The 16,036-nt window shown below is 42.9% G+C and overlaps 1 non-coding gene across 1 annotated transcript; it reads left to right on the plus strand.

Annotated features, from left to right (window-relative positions):
• The first annotated feature begins 14,555 nt into the window (after positions 1–14,555).
• Positions 14,556–14,658, plus strand: LOC143712797 (U6 spliceosomal RNA). The gene has a single exon (XR_013195089.1). It is a non-coding gene; the product is annotated as a U6 spliceosomal RNA (small nuclear RNA).
• Positions 14,659–16,036: the final 1,378 nt, after the last annotated feature.

Here is a 16,036-nt window from a genome sequence, read left to right on the forward strand (position 1 = left end):
TTTGTGGAGTGAGACAGGGGAGGAGAGTTCTTGGTTGCCCACTTGTTGATAATTTCCTTGTTACTGCCTCCCTGACCCCTTAGACTGGGGAGGCACGTAACAATTGGGGGCTCGTCCGTTCTTTCTTTTGTTGTTGGGAAATTTTTAATTTTGTTTGGCTGCTTTAAACTTTGGTGGATGAGGAAGTCCTATATTAAAAAAATATGGATTTCGATTTGATTAAATTTACGCTGTGTCCTACATTGGAGGAATACAATCGTTGTAGAAAGAAAGATCTGCTGGTGATAGCTGACTTTTATAATATAACGGTTGCCAAGGCAGCAACGAAAAGCGTGATAAGAGATGAACTATATACGAAATTGGTAGAGGTAGATGTCTTTCCAGAACTAATCTTAGAGCATGTGGTCGACACCGAAATTGATAAAGAAGCTGTGTCCAGTGGTTCAAGTTCAGGAAGTAGTGTTAAAAAAGAGTCTTATCAAGATCCTCAAGTGGCGCTTAAGTTAAAAGAGCTGGATCTAGCGGTAAGTAAGCAGAAACATGAGACACAGCTGCTTCGTCTGAGAGCTCTTGAAATTAAAGCTGACCGTGATATTCAACTGCGTAGGCTTGATCTTGAGGCGCAAGGCTTCCGTGACCGACCAGTTCCTATACCGGCCTCTCCTACTGATCTAGTTGAGTCTAAATCTGACTTTGAAATAGGCAAGTACATCAAGCTAGTACCGCCTTTCCGTGAAGCAGAAGTAGACTCTTATTTTGTTGCTTTTGAGCGCGTCGCATTTAAATTGAAGTGGCCGAAGGACATGTGGGCTCTGCTGCTTCAGTGTAACCTGGTTGGCAAAGCACAGGAGGTGTGTGCGGCTTTGCCAATTGAGGAGTCATTGGACTATGACATTGTGAAAACAGCAGTTCTAAGGGCATATGAGTTAGTGCCGGAGGCGTATCGGCAAAAATTTAGAGCGTGTTCAAAGCAAGCCAAACAAACTTATGTTGAATTCGCTAGAGAAAAGAAATCGCTTTTTGAAAAATGGTGTCTTGCCAGTAAGACTACAACTTATGAAGAGTTGCAAGAGTTGGTCTTGCTGGAAGATTTCAAGACTTGTGTACCGGAAGGAGTTGTAGTTCATTTAAATGAACAAAAAGTATCGAAACTTTCTGAAGCTGCGGTATTTGCAGATGAATTTGCGATTACCCACCGAACCGTCTTTCCCTCTGGTCGTCAAACAAAAACTTCCTTCGCTACAGAGTCTGTGATTCATGATGCAGCCCGTGCTTATGTCAGTAAGTCTAGTGCTGGGAAAGCCGTCTCAAGAAATGTGGAAAAGAAGAGAGTCTGCTTTTACTGTCTTGATCCTGGGCATATAATCTCTGATTGTCGGGCTTGGAAACAGAAGACCGCAAATGCGAGACCTAAAAATGTTGCACTGGTACAATCTGTTCCTGACTTGATTACCACTGACACTTCTTCCTATTTACCATTTCTTCTGACCGGTTATGTGTCTTTGGCTGACAGTTCTGTAGTTGAGTGCGTGCGAATTTTAAGAGACACTGGTTCAGCTCAGTCCTTTATTCTGGATGGTGTTTTGCCCTTCTCTGATGCTTCATATACTGACGAAAATGTCCTTGTTCGTGGCATCGAAATGGGCTGTGTTAGTGTTCCATTACACACTGTTAATCTGAAATCTGATCTTGTCACGGGCTTGGTTCAATTGGGTGTGTGTGACAAACTGCCGGTAGATAACGTCAGTCTTATATTGGGAAATGATCTTGCAGGTGGTAATGTCTTCCCCAGTCCAATTGTTGTAAGTAAGCCAGTTGTGTGCAACTCGTTGGATCTCTCTGGAAAATATCCTCTAGCTTTTCCTGTGTGTGCTGTCACTAGGTCCCAGTCACGAAAGTTTCAAGATGTTGTTGGTCTCGCAGATTCTTTCCTGGCTGTGCAGCCTAATCCAATAGAGTGCGAGTTATCAGTTGAGACTGAACTCGTGCCTAGTCATGAGTCCCAGCCCACAGCTGATCTTCCTCCCGTGTTCGGTAAGGACCATCTCGTTGTTGCGCAGAAATCAGACCCTACACTCTCAAAGTGCGTCAGTGCTGCAGTTGACCATTGTGATCTGTTAGTGGCGCGGGTAGGATATTTTTGGGACGATGGGGTTTTAATGCGTAAGTGGGAGCCAAAGTCTTTAGAAAGACACGATTGGCAAACAATTTTTCAGATCGTTCTACCTTCCGGTTATCGCTCTCAAGTGTTAAGATTGGCACATGAAAATGTTCTCGCTGGACACCTCGGTGTCACTAAAACATTTCAGCGGATCACTAAACATTTCTACTGGCCTGGGGTAAAATCCACTGTCTCTAGTTTTTGTCGTTCATGTGATGTTTGCCAGCGTGCAGGCAAACCAAATCAAACTGTTCCAAAAGCTCCTCTCAATCCGATACCAGTGATAGGAGAGCCATTTGAGAAGATATTAATTGACTGTGTAGGACCCCTTCCGAAGTCAAAACATGGGCACCAATACATTTTAACAATAATGTGTACTGCAACCCGTTACCCAGAAGCTGTACCGTTGCGTACGTTGAAAGCACAGGTGGTGCTGAAGGAGGTCGTAAAGTTTTGCACTACATTTGGTTTGCCCAGAATAATTCAAACTGACCAGGGGTCAAATTTCACTTCAAAAGTGTTTGGAGAGATGTTGAAAGAGTTGGGGATAAAGCATCACATATCTAGTGCTTACCACCCTGAGTCACAGGGAGCGATAGAACGGTTTCATCAGACCCTGAAGTCTATGATCCGTATCTTTTGTTTGGAAACTGGAAAAGATTGGGTAGACGGCCTACCATTGCTCATGTTTGCTGTAAGGGAATCTGTTCAAGAGTCACTGGGATTTAGTCCTGCTGAGCTTGTGTTTGCTCACACGGTTCGAGGCCCCTTAAGGTTGTTAAAAGAGCAGTTGGTAGGTAAGACTAATACATCTGTCTCGGTTCTAGACTATGTCAGTTCTTTCCGTGACCGTCTGCACAAAGCTTGTGAACTGGCAAGGGCCCATCTAGCCACGGCACAGTCTAAAATGAAATCTTGCTTTGACAAAACTGCAGTACAGCGCAATTTTCAGCCGGGTGAGTCTGTACTCATTTTACTTCCTGTTCCTGGCTCAGCTTTGCAAGCTAAATTTTCTGGACCATATGTCGTCGAACAGAAACTTAGTGACACAGATTATGTTGTGGGTACCCCTGATCGTAGACGAAAGAAGAGAGTATGTCACATTAATATGTTGAAACATTATGTTGCACGTGAGGTAATTAAACCCTCTCTTCCTTCCACATCGGTGTCTGAACCCAGTGTGTCAGTAGATGGTACAGTAGGTCCTGCCTGCGACGAGCTGATGCTGGCTGAAAAAACAACTGAAGTACGTCTGAACAATTCAGCTATAATGGATAATTTAGATTTACATTTATCCTATTTGTCCAAGAATCACAGAGTGGATGTCGTAGGGTTGTTACAAAAACATCCCGTTCTGTTCTCTGATGTCCCAGGAAGAACCCCGGTGCTGTCTCATGACATTGATGTAGGTAGTGCTCTTCCCATCAAACAGCATCCATACAGGGTGAACCCTGCAAAGCGTGAGATCATGAAAGCTGAAGTAGATTACCTGCTTAAAAATTCTTTGGCGGAACCCAGCCAAAGCCCCTGGAGTTCCCCCTGCCTGTTAGTTCCAAAGTCTGATGCTTCATTTCGTTTTTGTACAGACTATCGAAAGGTAAATAGCGTCACCAAGCCTGATTCCTTTCCCCTACCACGAATGGAAGATTGTGTGGTCAGAGTTGGTGCTTCAAAGTTTGTCTCCAAGTTAGATCTATTAAAGGGCTATTGGCAGGTCCCGTTAACTGCACGTGCACGTGAGATCTCTGCATTTGTAACCCCAGACAACTTCCTGCAGTACAATTGTATGGCCTTTGGGATGCGAAATGCTCCAGCAACCTTCCAACGCCTCATGCAAAAAGTTTTGTCTGGTTTGCCTAACTGTGAAGCTTACCTGGATGACATTGTAGTCTATTCAAGTACCTGGGAAGACCACCTCGACAGTTTAGAAAGTCTGTTTAACAGATTAAGTGATGCTCGACTAACCCTGAATCTGGCCAAGTGTGAATTTGCTAAAGGTGTGGTAACTTATCTTGGAAAGAAAGTAGGTCAGGGTTATGTAAAACCTGTTACAGCTAAAGTAACCGCCATTATTGAATTTCCTACCCCTAGTACCAAGCGTCAGTTACGCCGTTTTTTAGGAATGGCAGGGTACTATAGGGGTTTCTGTAAAAACTTTGCAATATTAGTTTCTCCCCTTACTGACCTGCTTAGTACGGTGAAGAAATTTGTTTGGACTCCTCAGTGTGAGTGTGCTTTTGTTGCCGCCAAAGACCTTCTCTGTAATGCCCCGGTCTTGTCAGCTCCTAACTTTTCTCTTCCATTTAAATTGCAAGTAGATGCAAGTGCTGTGGGAGCTGGCGCAGTCCTGTTGCAGGATGACGGTGATGGTGTCGAGCATCCCGTCTGTTACTTCTCTAAGAAGTTCTCTAAAAGTCAACGCAACTACAGTACCATAGAGAAGGAAGCTCTGGCACTAGTGATGGCACTCAAACATTTTGAAGTGTATGTGGGAGGTAGTTGTATTCCTCTAGTCGTCTATACTGACCATAACCCTCTAATTTTTCTTTCTCGCATGTGCAACCAGAACCAGCGTTTGATGCGCTGGTCACTCTACCTGCAAGAGTTTAACTTGAACATTCAGTACAAGAAGGGCTCGGAGAACTTGCTGGCAGATGCACTCTCCAGAGCCTGTGATGAAGATTAACGGGGGGGGGGGGGGTTACGGTATATGTGATTGATGTTGTACATGTAAGATATTTACAAGCCATTGGTTGTAAATTTGGTGATGGGGGTGTTACGTCCCAGGGCGTAGTTATTATGTGTGCAATGTTTTGGTGTTTTTTTCTTTCTTTGTTCTCTCTCTCTCATTCTCTCATGTCCAAATGGGGGCCAGCTGATACGAATTACTATCATCTCCTGGTTCCCACTGATTGGCTCCTGACTAGGGAAGCTCGTGGATAAAGCTGGAAAGGAAAAGCCAGTTGGAGGAGATCCTCTTTTGACTCCAGGGTGCCCAGACTGTCTTCTCCTGCCTCACCCCTTTGCATGTGTGTTAAGAGCAATTGTACATCTTGTTGTCAATTGCTGACATTGTTGATTGTTGTTGATCTGAACAGACTTGGACTGCGGTTAAACCAGCTCTTTTTACATTCTTCAAACCAGTTACCAGACTCCTTTTTGATTTAAGTTTATTTTGGAAGCAGTAGGGAGGAGGATGCCATTTATGTTATGTCCACCTTTTTCTCCTGTGTTGGGCTAGAGAGGGAGTGAGGTAAGGTATTTGTTATTCTTTTCTATCTTATTTTGAAAGGTTAAGAAGGCTTTTCTCCTATAGTCAGAACTTTATGTTTATTGTTTTGGCCTTGTCCCCTCCCGAAGCCTATTGATGCTTTCCGTTTCCTTTTGTACTTTGGATCAATCCAAATAAAGTCTTTTTGAGTTCTAAAAATCTGTGTGATTTGTGGAGTGAGACAGGGGAGGAGAGTTCTTGGTTGCCCACTTGTTGATAATTTCCTTGTTACTGCCTCCCTGACCCCTTAGACTGGGGAGGCACGTAACACTTACCTTACTTTTTAATTTCCTTATCTTACTCCCCCCTTTGCGCACTGGTTTAAAACCATTGCGCATCTGGACTGAGAATATTCAAAAGTATTCATTGGTTCAACAATCTGTCCTTCATGTGAATGCTAAATATCTATTTTTGACCCCCCTCTGGTGCCACTAGATTGTTCACAAGGGCCTGTTTGTTACTGAATTTCAATAACTTCTTGTAAGTCTATAAACTTTCTATAAGTACTACTTAATATTAGTCAATTGCATATTGAATCAAATCTTATAAATTCAATTTTGACATTGAATATTTGTTAATACCCAGTGTTAATACTTGCTTTAATTTCAACTGTAGCCTTAAATTAATTAAGTATACCCTTGTATTGACAAGTTACATCTGAGTACCCCTTAAAATGTATTTTAAAGTTATTTTTAGTTCTAATTTTTTCCTTCATGAATTGTCTTAATTCCCATTATGCTATATTAATTGTTAACATTATTTTAGTTTCTTTTCTTAATTAGTCATTATCATTGTTTTCTATGTTGCGTAATATATTTTTACTTTCAATCATTTTTGTTATGGTGGGGTTATTATTAAGTTGCTACTGAATCTATTCAAGGGCTGAACATCCAATCATAGGAAAGTTGGTTGATGTTGAGTATTGTTTGAGCTTGTACTCATCTCTGTTGATTCTCTTTTCTTTGCACAGTTCCTCTCATTACTGTGTTTCTGGTCAAGTTTGTCTTTTCTTCCATTCATGATTTGATCATTCTGTTAACCTTGTCATCAATCATTAAATCTTTCACCAGGGTGTCTCCAGTGAGTCGTCCGTTGCAATGGACTCTTTCTCTCATTGTCAGCATGTCCTTGATCCCTCACTTCAGTTGTGGGGGTTGCTGAAGTCAGTTGGTTTATTTTAAGTTGAGAGGCATGGACTCAAATGTCACACTGTTGATCACTTCTTCTGAAATTACAAAGCATAGTTACTGGTTCTTTTTGTTAGACTTGTTCCAGAATCCTTCCTGGAATTGAGCTGCTGCTATCTGTAAATTAAAGCTTAATTATTTTTGTTAGTGAAAACAACATGTGATTTCAATCATCTGCTCATCTGTCCCATTGTACTTCTCGCTGTTACCTGTAGAAAGGTCATGTGGGCTGAGTGGTGTTCTTTCTGCTTTCATTAACAGCAGGACTTTAATCCATATATTCCTATTTGTTTTTCATAAATTTGACTTTTCATCATTATTTGCAACTTTTTGCATTTTTCTTACAATAAATTTCAATGTACTCTTATAATTAGTCAATTCAACTCAGTTATCTCTTTGTCTTGAGTTCCACTATCAACCCACTATTTATTAGGCATCTTGGACAATACTCAACCCACTTTGACAAAAGTTACAAGACAATATTTCATACTTTTGACAAAGATCAGCTCCATCATGATATGCTGAAAAGAAAGGCAGACGTGTTATGCTGCAAAAAAAAGGCAGATATGTTATGCGCTGCGCAAATGTGGCACTGTTTTTTCTATTTTTAGTTTTCTCTTTTCATTCTTTGATTTTTCATATTGTTACTTCAGTTCCTGACCAGGAAATTTAACCAAATCCATCCATGGTCATTATTTTACTGGGCAGAATTTGCCCTGTGGGCCCACATGTTAAATTTTAAATACAGCTGTATTGGCAAAATAATTGATTTGCCTTAGTGTCTCTTCAGACACAATCTCTCACTCATTCACACTCAGTGTCTCTCACACACACACTGGCCAGCATACACTCTTGCAGGTTGTGCTCTAAATGTGGCATCCTATAATTTTAGCCAAGGGTTGATCAGGTCAACACAGCTATGTCAAACACTAGTGTCAATGATCATAAGGTTTAGTTTAACACCATCCGTTAAAATCCTTTTTTTCTTTTTACAAATTCTAATAGACTAAGTATTTTAGAATAATAAGCCTGCCATTGTAATTTTTCAAATACATTTTGTCATTTGTTTTTCTGATTTTTCCTATTCTTTTTTTTTTTTTTTTTTTTTTTTGCTCATGAGCTGCTTTAGGAAATTGGAGATCTCTGCATAATCTTGGATCCATGGCCAACAACATTTCCATCTCATTATCCCAGTTCTGACAGCATTTTTTTTTTCGATTTCATAATTTTGGACTTTTGGAGTAATTTTTTCTCCAATCTATATCTCTAAAAACTTAGCAAAACAAAATGGAGTGACCAGTATCATTGTTTTGCAAACAATAATAATAATTCTTTGACATTTTGCGTCTATCTTTTTCTTTGCTACAGAATAATTTTTCATGCTTTTAGCCCTATAATTGTTTAATATAATAGCCCTCACTATAACAAATCCAGCCTCAGTTTGAACTATTTGGTGAGTTGAGCACCCACTTCTCTCTTTCAGTGTATTCTCTTTCTTTTTTATATGGCTGGACTTGAACCTACTGGAAAAGCAAAGAGGGTTAGTTTAGCAGAGAATATAAAGAATTGCTTATGAGACCAGTGAATAATCAGAATGAATAAAGTTAATATAATAACTAAATTTGAAGCAGTCTCTAGAGGGATCATTGAAGTTGCCACACCTGTGCTGCCCGTAAGGGAAGGGTTTCGGTCAGTTCTTCTGTTTTTAGATGATCAGTCTGTTGAAGCTTCATGGCTGTCGCTCTGCATGTGTCGTCAGCCTAGCTGTCACTCAAGGCTTGGTGTGGTAGACTGTATATTGGCTCTGTTGTTTCTCTGCCTCTGCTGAGTTTGGGCTTTTGATAGATTTTGCCTCAGCTTTGCATCTCAGGATTTTCCTCTTGTCCTCAGGAAAAAGTCTCCAGTGAAATAGTGAAAGTTTCACCTTTTCCAGCATTAAATCAGTCTTTCTCCATGCCAGTTTTCCAGAGAGTGGTCATCTTCAGAAGGGGAGCTGAAAGCCCCTCACCCTCTCTTCTTCTTCTCTCTGCAGTCGTCTTTGACCTTTCACCTCTTCCATTCGACACTGAAGCCATCTGAAACTTGAACACTCAGAGAGCTGCATAGATCAAATTAGTCTTTATAAATATTTGTTCCTGAGCTATTAGCTTTTTATCTAAATTCCACTTTTAACCATCTTTTTCATAGATCTTTTATAGTATATAATACTCACTGGTTGACAACAGCAGTTCTCCCATTCTATTTTTAGTAAAGCAAGTTCTTCGTTGCATGGAAAAAGCAAGCTATTTCTTCATTGCAATATGAGCAATAATCTAACTTTGATTTTCTGAGTATAATACAATTAAATAATTTTCCCTATCATAAAATCAGCCTTCAATCTTTCTCCTATATTTGCATGCTGTGCTCAAAATAATCTAACATGGTGAATCAACTTTTCCTCACCCATTTCCAACAATTCACATTTACTACAATTCTAAGATTGCTGTAAATTATTTATGACTGTTGAAACTTGGTCACCCAATCATGTTCACTTTTAGCACACTGCACAAGTTATTTTTTCCTAGCACAAACTTAATTATCTACAATGGAATAATTTTTCTCACTTTGTCTTCAGGGATAATGAGATACAAATTTTAGACGTCTTCAGATATAAGATAGAATATATTAAGCACGTGCATTTTTATTTATTTATCCATTAATATATATCAGTCCATTTATTAATATATATTTTATACTTTAACTTATTTATACTACAATAATCTGCAAGACTAATATCTTGAAACAATTGTTTTCTTTTACTATTTCCTTTACTTTTAATACCCATTTATACATTACTTGTCTCTGAAGCACATTCACACATTCCTTGTCCCCTATTTTTAACCACAGGCACAGTCAAGCAGACACACAGGACAGGATCCTACATACACACACAGAGCTATATTCTACTCACAGTGTTTCTCACTGTTTTTACAAACAATACTTCACTGAATAACTTTAAACTATCACAGACCTCTGCGATTCAATTTAGCTTACCCGAGCAGTCCATTGTCATTCCTATAACAATGCGGTAACCAGAAGCTAAACTTATCTGTGCGCATGCTATCTTATTAACCTTAATAAGAAACACAGATAAAACTGATAACCGTATCAGTATACTCATTATCCTTAATGAGCAGAAAATGATTAACCTTAATCATTAACATTTACCATTATCCTTAACAGTAAATATAAAAAAACAACTGATTAACCTTAACCAGTACACTTGTTAAACTTAACAAGCAAACATCTCAAATCCTTACATACATACGACAAAACCTTTAGCGGCACATCAGCAGTACAAATATTCATACAATCTGCATCAGATTATATAAACACTGGCAAACACTAACGGGAGCTCCGCCACACTATAACACAGTACTTGACATCATCAACAAACAATAGACACTTATTTCTAGAATCAAAGATCCTCTTTTCAATTTTTTAGTTCTTTAAACTTGGAGAAGCATTTTAAAGGGTCTTACCACTCTGGCTCACTGGTGACAACACATACTTTTTCAAAAGCAAAAATTTGCTCACCTCAAAGTACAGTGGCCACTGTTGTCTGTGTCGGTCACCAGTGTTGCCTTTCGTGGTTCCTTCCGCTTCAACCCAAGTCCTGCCGGGGTCGCCAAATGTTGTGGTTTTCAATCTTTCTGAAAAATAACTTCGCAGAGATCTTTGATGCCAGAAATAATTAGACTTTATTTTCGAACGCCGTCCCGTTCCATAGAACGGCGCTCTAACGCTCTCTGGCCCTCTGGCCTTCCAGTGCGCGCTCCCGAGTACATTTTGGTTCAGAGTTATATACATACTTCTTCTTCCAAAGAAGGTAACACACCCTATAGATAGTTTTGGGTAAAGGTCTTTTACCATGTGACTTCTCAGAATAGAATTTTCTGCAGCAAACAACATTCCATTCAAGGTCTTTCACATACACAGAGGAAATCCAAAGTCACAGACAGAAGAAATAATTGTGTCCAAATATATAGCAAAATTACTTGTTTTCTAAATAATAAAATCTTCTACATTGGCCGTACGTCTTGCTCTGCGCCGCTTCCGGGCCGTGCTCAAGAACCAACACGTACTAGTCCGTTCAGACAATACCGCCACTGTAGCGTACATCAATCATCAAGGTGGTCTACGCTCCCGCCGTATGTCGCAACTCGCCCGCCACCTCCTCATATGGAGTCAGAAGCATCTGAGGTCGCTTCATGCCATTTACATCCCCGGAGCCCTGAACTGTGCAGCCGACGAGCTCTCACGGCTTCAGCCCCTCCCGGGAGATTGGCGACTCCATCCCCAGTCGGTTCAGCTGATTTGGGACCAGTTCGGGGACGCACAGATAGATCTGTTTGCCTCTCACGACTCGACCCATTGCGCCCTGTACTATTCCCTGACCGAGGGCACGCTCGGCACGGATGCACTGGCGCACAGCTGGCCGCGGGGCCGCAAATATGTGTTTCCCCCAGTGAGCCTTCTTGCGCAGACCCTGCGCAAGGTCAGGGAGGACGAGGAGCAGGTCATTCTGGTCGCGCCATACTGGCCCGCCCGGACCTGGTTCTCCGAACTAGTACTCCTCGCGACAGCACCTCCCTGGCCGATTCCCCTGAGGAAGGACCTCCTTTCTCAGGGACGGGGCACCCTATGGCACCCTCGTCCCGATCTTTGGAACCTCCACGTGTGGCTCCTGGACGGGACGAAGCAGGTTTGAGTACCCTTCCACCTACGGTGGCGGCTACCATCACTTCCGCTAGAGCGTCGTCCACGAGACACGTCTACGCGTTGAAGTGGAACCTCTTCGTCAACTGGTGCTCTTCTCTTCAAGAAGACCCCCGGAGATGTTCGATTAGTGTCGTGCTTTCCTTCCTTCAAGATAGGCTGGAGCGAAGGCTGTCTCCCTCCACCCTGAAAGTCTATGTTGCCGCCATTGCCGCACACCATGACCCCGTCGAAGGTAAGTCTGTTGGAAGGCACGACCTGATCATCAGGTTCCTGAGAGGAGCGAGGAGACTGAATCCTCCTCGTCCTCCTCTCGTTCCCTCTTGGGACCTCTCAGTGGTTCTAACTGCCCTGCGGAGTGCTCCCTTTGAGCCTTTGCAATCAGTGGAGCTTAAGTTCCTGTCTATGAAGACAGCGCTCCTGGTTGCATTGGCCTCCATCAAGAGGGTGGGGGACTTGCATGCATTCTCCGTTGACGAAGCGTGCCTGGAGTTTGGGCCGGCTTACTCTCACGTGATCCTGAGACCCCGGCCTGGATATGTGCCCAAGGTTCCTACCACTCCCTTCCGGGACCAGGTGGTGAACCTGCAAGCGCTGCCCCCGGAGGAGGCAGACCCAGCCTTGGCACTGCTCTGTCCAGTACGCGCCCTCCGCGCCTATGTAGACAGGACGCAGTGTTTCAGGACCTCAGACCAGCTCTTTGTCTGTTATGGTGGGAAGCTGAAGGGAAAGGCTCTCTCCAAGCAAAGGTTGTCTCACTGGATAGTGGACGCCATTGCCTTGGCATACCAGCAGCAAGGTCGACCGTGCCCCCTTGGTGTGACCGCCCACTCCACCCGGAGTGTGGCATCCTCTTGGGCTCTAGCGCATGGCGCCTCGCTAACAGACATCTGCAGAGCTGCAGGCTGGGCGACACCTAACACATTCGCCAGATTCTACAATCTCCGAGTGGAGCCAGTGTCCTCTCATGTACTCGCTTCAACCAGCTAGTACTGGACCCGCTCAGGTGTCTTCGCTTGCTCGCTATTCCACTCCACGGACTGGATACGTGCGATATTCTCCTCAGGTGAGCTTCCCCGAAAAGCCCTGAGTTCCTCCAGCACTCCTGACGTTGGCGCCAGTGTCTATTGCCTGTGCGTCGGCTAGGTGCCTCCCGTGTGCATGGTCCCTCCTCTGAGCGACCCCCACATGTGTATTTCCACTGTAAGCCTCTCTGAGCGTGTGTCTTTCCCTTGGCAAGCCACCTTGCCACCCCTGGGGTTGAAATATTCCACCTGCGGCTGGACACCCCAGTGTTCTCCATATGTCTCCTTCGGGTCATATGTGTATTCTCTAAGTCCCCCCCCTCTGGGTTGGCAGTAATTGCATATTTCCCCTAAACTTTGGGATATGCTCCCCAGTGTACCTTGGTATTCCTGTGCTAAATAGGAGTCCTTCGTCCGTGCCAGTCTCACGACAGGGATCTCAGATTTACGCAGGGCACTGGAAGACAGCTGAGAAGGTGGCGTGATTAGACTGGTAACCCCATTCGTCGTCATCCGACGTAACTCGGAGTGACAACGAAAGGGAACGTCTCGGTTACGTATGTAACCCTCGTTCCCTGAGTAGGGAACGGAGACGTTACGTCTGCCTGCCACTTTCCGCTGTACCGGGGGGATCGCCTGAGCTCAGTCTTGGCTCCTCAGCGAAGAAACATATCTGCCTGTTGTGGGGCGGAGTTACGCCATGCAAATTCCGCAAACCCATGGCATTTCCTTGCCATTGGCTCGTTTTGTAATACTCAAGGTCGATAGGTGTTCTAAGCGAAACCCCATTCGTCGTCATCCGACGTAACGTCTCCGTTCCCTACTCAGGGAACGAGGGTTACATACGTAACCGAGACGTTTTCCTGCCAACTCTTTTTTTTAATGCTTGTACTCTGGGGCCATCGACGAGTGTGTCCACTCCCTTCCTTCAGCAGATGCCGTAGAGGAACAGGGTTTGACCACAAAGGCAATATCTCCAATGTCTATAGCGCACTCTCAGTTTTCCTGCCAACTCTTTTTTTTTATGCTTGTACTCTGAGGCCATCGACAAGTTTGTCCACTCCCTTTCTTCAGCAGATGCCTTTGGGGAACAGGGTTTGAACACAAAGGCAATATCTTTTCCCTTCAAGGTTGAGTCACAGAACACCACTGAAACAGAACAATACATTCACACAGAGCAAACTTGAGCTAAAATAGACTTCTACTTATGATGTTTTCACATTTTTATCATACAGTGACCAGCGGTGCTGTAAACACCTAAAGAGTTACATATGCCAAGTAGGAATACGTGTAAATGTGGAAAAACATACACGTGGTGTGATTGAACTTCAAGACCCTAGGCACAGTTGTCTATAAATGCAGCAATCATGAGAACAGCTAAATGAAAATACACAACAGCAACCCATCAAAGTTTACAGCTCTTGATTAGTTTGAATGCATGATAGCCCAGTGAATGAATTACAAAGTGTGTGAATATGTATCCTCTGGAAGGCAGGCTACACTAATAAACAAGGTTTTTTTAAAGTGGTGAAATGGCTCGCTGGGCTCTACCACCTGGGTGAGGACTTGCTGGGCCCCCAGGTCTGAATATGCCTCAAATTATCTGTGCCTTTTTGCTTGTTAAGGCAGCGCCTATGCTGAAAGGAGACCGATTTAGAGAAAAAATCAAAGAATAAATCAAATAAAAAAATCTGTGAAGTCCTTCAAGGTTTTGTTTCCAACCTGTGTCAGAGGGCCTCTACCTCAAAGTCTCCAGAGGATTAATTCCTCCTGCTGTGTTTCGTGTCCAGTTACATCGAGTGCATGCAACGGTGGCGCAAACGGCTATGCACTTTCCGTTTTTCTGCCAACTCGATTTTTCTCGAAAACCTGGAGGACACAGCCCATTCAGAGCTTGTATTTTGGTACCATCCATAAGTCTGCCCACCCCATTCTTTCAGTAGATGCTCTCTTACATCATGGTGAAATTGGCCATTTATGAACCCTAAAGCTTTAAGATGTCCTATTCCTAAACTGATTGAGCTTTTGCATCAATCATTGTGTCAAGCAAAGGTATGCAGAGGCGAGATGGCTCGCTGGGCCATACCACCTTGGTGATAGCTCGCTGGAACCCGAGGTGTAAATATGCCTTGAGCTGGGCACCAAACCTTTGCTTGCTAAGGCAGCACATATACTAAGATTGGATCGATACAGAGAAGATTAGCATGGCCCCTGCGAAAGGATGACACGCAAATCCGTGAAGCGCTCCATATTTTTGCAGCTGTGATCAAAGCCTGCATCACTGGACTTGATTCATCCCCTCCTGCCACTCTTTGTTTTCATTCTTGTTCTCTTGTGTCAAGAACTGGTGCATCTCCAATGTCTATAGCGCACTCTCAGTTTTCCTGCCAACTCTTTTTTTTAATGCTTGTACTCTGGGGCCATCGACGAGTGTGTCCACTCCCTTTCTTCAGCAGATGCCGTTGAGGAACAGGGTTTGACCACAAAGGCAATATCTCCAACCATATACACGCACCATATTCTCTCTGAAGCAAGATTCTTCCGAAATAAATAGGAGCGTTTCGTTTTCAGTCTTTTCTCTAAGGGTTCGAACCTGAGAGCTTGTGCTTTCAAAGAAGGTCCCAGTTTCAATTCACTCGAACATCCAGAGTACATCAAGGGCACGCGCTGTGCACAAAAAGACAAGTCTGAAGGACGGGGTGAGGAGAGGTGGTGACATGGAGCTCAATTTCAATGGCACCCAGAAAATCTTGCCGTGACCCGGATTCCAACCAGGGTTGCTGCGGCCACAACGCAGAGTACTAACCACTATACGATCACAGCGAGCTACCGGTCTACCCGACGTGTCCCTGAATACAAAGGGGCGTTGTCATCTTTAGCTTGCAGACAAAACTGTTTCTTACCAACATAACTCTTTTCAAGGGTAATCATGTAACAGTGACTTTTTTTCCTTTTTATGGGGCGGTTTCCCGGACAGACATTAAGCCTAGTGCTAGACTAAAATGGCCCTTTAAACCAGTTTAACAGAAATCTGCTTTCTCTGTCATGGCTTTAAATAGTCCTAGATTTAGTTTAGTCCAGAGTTTAATAAACTGATTTCCTGGAGGAAGATTAGAGTTACCCCAAGACTAAATTGAGTCTTAAATTAAACCTACCAGGAGGCAGGTTTAACTTCAGATTAACAATGTGTTTCAAAGAAGACACATGTATTACTAGTATATATATACAGTTGTGGTCAGAATTAATGGCACCCCTGGTAAATATGATCAAAAATTTTCTTTTGATCTTCCATTTAAAACAAATTGCAAAAATCTAACCTTTCATTGAAGTAAAATAATTGAAAGTGGGGGGGAAATCGCATTATGAAATAAATGTTTTTCTCCAAAGCACGTTGGCCACAATTATTGGCACCCCTAGAATTTTTTTACGAGTGAAATATTTCTGAAGTATATTTCCATTAATATTTACCATTTTTTTAGCACACCAGGGTGACTAGGAACATAAAAATTGTCTTCTTGACTTTTCAAGAATGACTTCTTGTTTCACAGGAGTTTAAATATGAGGAAACACAAAGGCCAAATTCCCTCAATCATCCACCACAATGAGTGAAACCAAAGAATATAGTTCTGATGTG

Source organism: Siphateles boraxobius, unplaced genomic scaffold (genome assembly GCF_051911475.1).
Source record: "Siphateles boraxobius isolate OS27281-9 unplaced genomic scaffold, OSU_SipBor_1 51, whole genome shotgun sequence".
NCBI lineage: Eukaryota > Metazoa > Chordata > Actinopteri > Cypriniformes > Leuciscidae > Siphateles > Siphateles boraxobius.